Consider the following 7,541-nt stretch of genomic DNA (forward strand, 5'->3'; position numbering starts at 1 on the left):
TGCATGCGATTATAGTAACGCAAATATTTAGTATTTAGGCAATATCAACTCTTAAAATAAGAATACACCTATCAAGTTACTAAGCTAGCTCTAATGACTAAGATACTATGTTAACTATCATATTCACCAAGCAAAATGTTGGGTTCACTAACAAACACTTAGCTTTGCAAATTAAGGGTATATCTTTATTTCTACTAAAGATTTAATGTATTTTGAAACAAAGAACATTTAACTACCCCAATGCTTAGTCTATTCTAAGGCCACAAAAATTATAGTGAGCACATAATAATACAATAAAACTACCATAAACATTTTATGACTAAAGATATCACCAATTTACCACAAAAATTCCTACAATGATTAACTTAATAATATGAATCACTTTCAAACTGATTTAATAGCTTCTAGTGTCAACACATATAAATGTGAACTAAATACACCAACAGATAGATAACAATTTTAGGAACCTAACAGAATTTGTTTCACAATTTTTGGACACATACATGATTTTATATTAATTACCAAAGATCAGTGTAGAAATTAAATTACAAAACCATTCACTAATTCCTAGAAAAAGAAAAACCAATCTCCCACGTGGCCCACGTGATGTAGCATGCGTGCGGAGCGGCCCGCTGGCACGACCCACGTGAGGATGGCCCACTCACAAGGTGGCCCACGGCGGGGGAGTCCCGCCCGTGTTGGCGCTTTTGCAACAGAGGCATCACACTTCTCCCAAATCACAACTAAGTGCTAACACTATTTACCCCTCTCTTAGACCTTCTCACTTAACACCCTATCCTTTCCCTAATTCACCCGCATGCACCCCTGGCGGCATAGTGCACGGCGGCACAGCGGACAGCGACACAACATGGTCGCACCGGCCACCTGGGACATGCACTGGCCCACATATCGGGTCAGTCACCCTCCTTGACCCGAATGGCTATGCTAAGCGGCAACACAGGGTGGTGAGACTTGCTGGAGCTAGTTGCGGCGGCGTGTGGCCATCCACGACAGTGGCGTGGCTACCCCAGCGAACCAGAGCACCTAAGAACCTAACTGGCTAGCGAGGGAGCATTAGTAGACTACCATGGACCTTGTCGAGGTGACAGTTTGGGTGGAGGATGGCAGAGGAGGTGTGGCTACATGCGGCCGAGCCGTGCGGTGGCGTGGTCGCATCAGTGGCGATAGGGAGGCAGTAGCGGTTCCATTGGCATACGTAAGGTGGAGAGAGAGGCAAGGCGAAGCAAGTGGTGTAGGTGAATTGGCTTGGGAGGGATGGTAGGAGGGCTGCCCTCGTCCATGGTCGGACACGGCCTTTATCGGCACGGTGGTGGGGAAAAAGTCAAATTGGAGCTTGGTAGTGCCTTCTTCATGGCTAGGTGGGGTCGGGCAGCGAGAGAACTTGATGGTGAAGCCACAGACATGCTGAATTAAATAGAAGTCATCACTCGGTGGCCAATTTGATGGCGCGGCTCAACGGCGGCAGCAGAGGGAGAGAGAGACAGACGAGGCGACAAGTGGGCTTGTCTTGGTCTCACCATGGCGGGATGTGGTCGATGTGATCTAGCTGTTATGCATGCAGACTCAATTGGACATGCGTGTGCGTCCATCGACCGACATGGCCCATGCGGGCACAGTGCGATTAATGGCAAGGTGACAATGAGCTTGGCCACATGCGCATAGCATCTAACCAGGCCAACAGCGGAGTATAGGCATAGGGAATAGGCGCGGACGCGATGGTGATGCGACAACACCGGCAGCGGCTACATCGCGGCACGAGGTAGGTCAGCGGTGCGGCAAGGCAGGCTACAGCACCACCCAACTGTGCGAGCAGCAGCAGTGGCTCCACACGGCAGAGCCAGTGGCGGTCAGGCTAGGGTAGTCGTAGCCGGACCCGGTGAACTAGCCCGAAATCATGTCTTGCATGAATTTTAAAGTGCATATAAAAACTAAATGGTTGCTCTGGAACCTAAACCATCTTCACCATGCTCTAGAGGGGATATGAGGCTACCAACCCAAGCTAAAACACGACACCACTTCTTAACTCGATTTCACAAAATAAATTGCCAAACATAGCATTGTCTAGTTGTCAACATACTTGAAAATATTCTAAGTTTTTTTAAGCTAAACTCGATTCCAAATTGTATTTCTAGGCTATTAAAAATATTAGCTAGCAATGTTGTTTTTCAATAGCAAGGATTTCATTGTCATCTACCAAGTTCATATTCCAAACTTTATTTAAGTGCCACATATATGTTCTATAGTATTTTTGTTCAATAAAAATTGGTTGTAAGCCCTACCTGATATACATGCATTATTGAATTGCTTCTCATTTAACAATTTTTATTGATCATCTTAGGTTAAAATTTTATCCACACATTCCACCATATGCATTATCACATAGACATGATGCTCATGACATGTTTTAATAATTTGTTTAGGGCGTAACACCGACGGTATTACATCATGTCTATGCCGAAGGATGCCAAAGTGGTGAACTTCATCGACCCGGTGGTGTAGCTGTTGGCACGGTTCTTGCTGCCTAAGGAGGACAAGAAGGATGAGCCGCCCGTGGAGAACTCTAAGTTCTCGAAATGGGTGGCCAAGGACCAACAAGTTCTCAGCTACTTGCTCATGTCGCTTTCTCGTGAGATTGGCTCACGACAACTACATCGATGGCATGGGCCGCCATCGAGGGGTTGCACGCTTCCTAGTCATGCGCCCACGTCATCACCACAAGGATGGCGCTGTCCACCGTGTCCAAGGGATTGTTGTTTATAAGTGAGTACTTTACCAAAATGAAATCTCTAGCAGATGAAATGGCATCGGCTGGACGCAAACTGGAAGATGAAGAGTTGATCTCCTACATCCTAACCAGGTTGGATCTTGAATTCAATCCGGTGGTGTCAGCGGTGGCGGCGCGCATCAAGCCCATCACCGTCAACAAACTCTACACCCAGCTTATCGCCTTCGAGCAGCGCATGGAGTACCATGGTGGGGGGGGGGTATCAGCCCTCTGCCAATATCGTGGCAAGAGGCGGCCACGGCAATAGCTCCACAACAACTGCGGTTGAGGCCGCTGTGGCCGCGGCGGCTTTGGCCATGGCCAGAAAGGAGGGCGCGATGGTGGTCATCCTCGGGGTGGCAGTTCTCTAGGCGTCATCTGCCAACTATGCAACAAGGAAGAGCACACCGTCATCCGCTGCTTCAAGAGGTTTGATGCATCATTTTTAGGCCCACCATAGAAGAGTGCCTCCTCAGTAACTAGTTCATACGATGTGGATATGAACTGGTACGTCAACTCTAGTGCTACTAATCACATCACTAGAGACCTTGAGAAGCTAACCATCCATGACAAGGATCATGGTGGGGAGCAGGTTCACGCTGCAAACGGGACATGTATGGAGATTGCTAATGTTGGTCATAACACTTTGCATTCCCCTAATAAAACTCTCCATCTACATAATATTTTTCATGCCCCACAAGCTAATAAGAACCTTTGCTCGGTCAATCGTGTTACAAAAGACAATAATGTTTTTCTTGAGTTTCATCCCAACCATTTTTTATCAAGGATCAAGTGACGAGGACCACCCTCCACAGAGGCAGATGTGAAGGGGGGCTTTATCCATTGCGGTCATCCTCGAATAAACATGCGCTTCGTGCTGTCAAGCCATCCATTTCCTTGTGGCATCACCGACTAGGGCATGCTTCCACTCGTGTAGTCCAGCAAGTTCTAAGTTGCCACAAGATTCCTTTTTTCATGATTTGAATAATGATAGGGTATGTGACGCATGTCAACAAGGCAAGAGTCATCAATTGACTTACCCTAGGTCGACTAGTGTGTCATCTAGTCCTATGGACCTCATTTTTTCTGATGTATGTGGGCCTACCCCTACTTCTATTGGACCCCGCAATTATTATGTCAGTTTTATTGATGCTCATAGCAAATTTGTTTGGCTTTACTTATTGCGTCACAAATCTAAAGTTTTTCAATGCTTTCATGATTTCCAAAATCTTGTTGAACAGCAATTTGGTCGCAAGATTCGTGCTATTCAAACAGATTGGGGGGAGAGTATCAAGCCTTGAACTCTTTCTTCCAACGCATAAGCATAGAACATCATGTGTTGTGCCCACATGCTCATCAACAAAATGGTTCAGCAGAATGTAAGCACCGACATATTGTTGAAATGGGGCTTACTCTCGTTGCTCATTCATCTTTACCATTGAAATATTGGGATGAAGCTTTTTCTACAGCTATGTTTCTCATTAATAGACTACCTTCTAAAGTGATTAACAATGAAACTCCCTATGAGCGTCTTCTTGGTCGTCAGCCTAACTATAGTTTCCTCCGCACTGTTTGGGTGTGCCATTTGGCCAAATTTACGACCTTACAATGCTAGGAAGCTAAAGTTCTGATCAAAACAATGTGTGTTCATTAGGTATAGTAATTTACACAAAGGCTTTAAGTGTCTTGATCCAAAAGAAGGGCAGGTCTACATCTCATGGGATGTTGTTTTTGATGAACATGTTTTCCCATTCACTACTCTTAATCCAAATGTTGGTGCTCGCCTCCGCTCCGAATTTGCCCTTCTTCCATATGTTCTACAAAACCTGTCATCTAATTTTGGGGATGCAATTTTGCATGATCGGCATTAGTCTTCTCCTACCTCTACTAATCCTTTGCCAAGTTCTGGCGCTGTTGGTGATGACATAGGAACAAACACGGTGGAAAATCATGAAGAAACGGAGTCCAGAGGGCGTTATTTCATGTGCACCCCACTCGGAGACAGCACGTGCCCCGAAACAGATCCTCCTGGCATGGCTGCTTCTGATTCTGGCGGCAGCAGGCTGATCACCTTCGGGATCGGTGTAGGCGACGGGCTTGTCTCCACCGTCTGCCCCGTGAATCGTTGCGCCCAGATCTTCTACGCCCACCGACTCACCATCTCCTTTAGCCGTCACACCGCCTGAGCCGCAGATAGATCCCAGCGAGGGGGAGACATCGACTGATCCTGATCCTAATCCCACCAAGATCTTATCGCCAAGATCTCCTACGGATGGTGCGCCTAGTGCTGTTCCTGTGGCCACCGAGTTGCAGCGGCGTACAACATGTCTCTAGCAAGGGATTCGCAAACCCAAGACGTACACAGATGGCACCTTGCGATGGTGTATGCATACCCATACATCTATGGAAGAACCTACAACACTTGATGAGGCTCTTGGTGATCGGAATTGGCTTGCAGCTATGAATAGTGAGCATCAAGCTTTGTTACGAAACAAGACATGTCATCTTGTCCCTCATCCTAAGGGCAAGAATGTCATAGGATGTAAATGGGTGTACAAGGTTAACGGAAGGCTGATGGCAGTGTTGATCGATACAAGGCACGTATTGTTGCAAAGGGTTTCAAACAGCGTTATGGCATTAATTATGAGGATACATTCAGTCATGTTGTCAAGGCTGCAACTATTCGACTAATTCTGTCAATTGTAGTCTCAAGAGGATGGTCTCTTCGTCAACTTGATGTTCAGAACGCATTCCTTCATGGAATCTTGGAGGAAGAAGTTATATGCAGCAACCCCCGGGCTATGCTGACAAAGTGCATCCAAACTATGTTTGCAAGCTGGACAAAGCACTGTATGGATTAAAATAGGCTCCATGGGCGTGGTATGCAAGGTTATGCAAGAGGTTGGAGTCTCTCGGTTTTGTTCCATCTAAAGCCGACACCTCCCTTTTTACTACAACCGCGGGAAGTATAGTTTGTTTGTGTTGGTTTATGTTGACGACATCATTGTTGCCAGCTCCTCACAAGAAGCAACAGAAGCATTACTCCAAGATCTACAACAGGATTTTGCGCTAAAAGACTTTGGGGATCTATATTATTTTCTAGGGATTGAAGTTAAGAAAGCATCAGATGGCTTGGTACTTTCACAAGAGAGATATGCTGCGGATATCCTTACCCGATCAGGTATGGACAAGGCAAAGATTGTTGATACTCCATTACCCACGTCTGAGAAGCTTAGCGTTGCTAGTGGTGATAAGCTTGGACCGGAGGATGCTAAACGCTATAGAATCCTAGTTGGAGCATTGCAATATCTAACACTTACACGCCCGGATATATCCTTTGCTGTTAACAAAGTGTGACAATTCCTTCATGCTCCAACTACGGTTCATTGGAGTGCCTTTTCATGCCCGGATATATCCTTAAGATTAGAAAGGATCCTGACATACACGCCCGGATATATCCTTTGCTGTTAACAAAGGATCCTGACATATGTTCGTGGAACTATTGATTTTGGCCTTAAGATTAGAAAGTCTAAGTCTATGATGGTCAGTGCCTTTTCAGACGCGGATTGGGCAGGCTATGTAGATGATCGAAGATCCACCGGAGGCTTTGTTGTTTTCTTGGAGGTAACCTGGTTTCTTGGACGGCCATGAAGCAAGCCACGGTATCTCGGTCTAGTACAAAAGCGGAATATAAGGCATTGGCCAATGCTACAGCTGAGATGATGTGGGTTCAGAAGCTGTTGATAGAACTGCACATTCATCACCCTCTTGCAGCTCAGTTGTGGTGTGACAATTTAGGTGCTAAATATCTCTCTGCAAATCTGGTGTTTCATGCCAGGACAAAACATATAGAGATTGATTTCCACTTTGTCAGAGAGAGAGAGAGTAGCTTAGAAATTGTTGGATATACGGTTTTATCAACTCCGGTGATCAGTTAGCTGATGGTTTCACTAAGGCAATTACAGCTGCAAAGATGAAACAGTTTAGAGTCAACCTTAACCTTGTTAGTGGCTAAGATTGAGGGGGAGTGTTAGATTATAAGGTTAGTTCGGTTGTTAGCGTGAGCCAAGGAGCCCGATGTGTAGAGGGGGTTCCTAGCTTGTAGATGAAGATTGTTTGGATAGGGTCTATCTTGAGTTTGTTGTAATCTCATGCTTGATGTACAAGCCACGACGAGGGATGTTCTTGGCTCAATATAACACGCAACCGAGATCCCTAGGAGGGTATCTCGTTCCCTCATTTCTCACAGATGCTGCCGCATCTTTGTATAGCACAAACCTTGCCACAGACTGTGACGCCCAAAAACTATGCCACCGCCTCACCTCGCCGCATTTTAGGCGTGGTTATCCATGGTCAGGATCTAAATAGCCTCTCAATCTCTTCATGCAACAGCAAGGGCACCTAGCCAAAACTTGTTTTCCAATTATTCTTTCTTAGCATCCCTTTTGGTTCCGATGGGCAGGCGACACTTGCATTCTGTCTTCTACTCAAAATTGAGCAATGTGATATTCTTGATTGTTTTTTTCTTATTTTGAACCTATTTTAATTAATACTTTAAAATGATGTATCTAAAAAATACTTTTAATTCGACCTTGTATGCATTGGTGCTACAATGCTACCATGCAAACATCACAAATCTGATGTGGTAGTTCCTATTCCATCATTCTGTTTGGCATGGTAAAATGACTTTGTAGTATCACTCCCTCTGTGCAAGAGCAAGGACACCTAGCCAAAACTCATTTCCCTGATTATTCTC

The 7,541-nt window shown here is 45.4% G+C and overlaps 1 non-coding gene across 1 annotated transcript; it reads left to right on the forward strand.

Annotated features, from left to right (window-relative positions):
* Window positions 1-2,837: 2,837 nt before the first annotated feature.
* LOC136530138 (small nucleolar RNA Z247) lies at window positions 2,838-2,976 on the forward strand. Its single transcript, XR_010777633.1, has one exon. It is a non-coding gene; the product is annotated as a small nucleolar RNA Z247 (small nucleolar RNA).
* Window positions 2,977-7,541: the final 4,565 nt, after the last annotated feature.

The sequence above is a fragment of the Miscanthus floridulus genome, chromosome 19 (assembly GCF_019320115.1).
Source record: "Miscanthus floridulus cultivar M001 chromosome 19, ASM1932011v1, whole genome shotgun sequence".
In the NCBI taxonomy this organism is placed as follows: Eukaryota; Viridiplantae; Streptophyta; class Magnoliopsida; order Poales; family Poaceae; genus Miscanthus; species Miscanthus floridulus.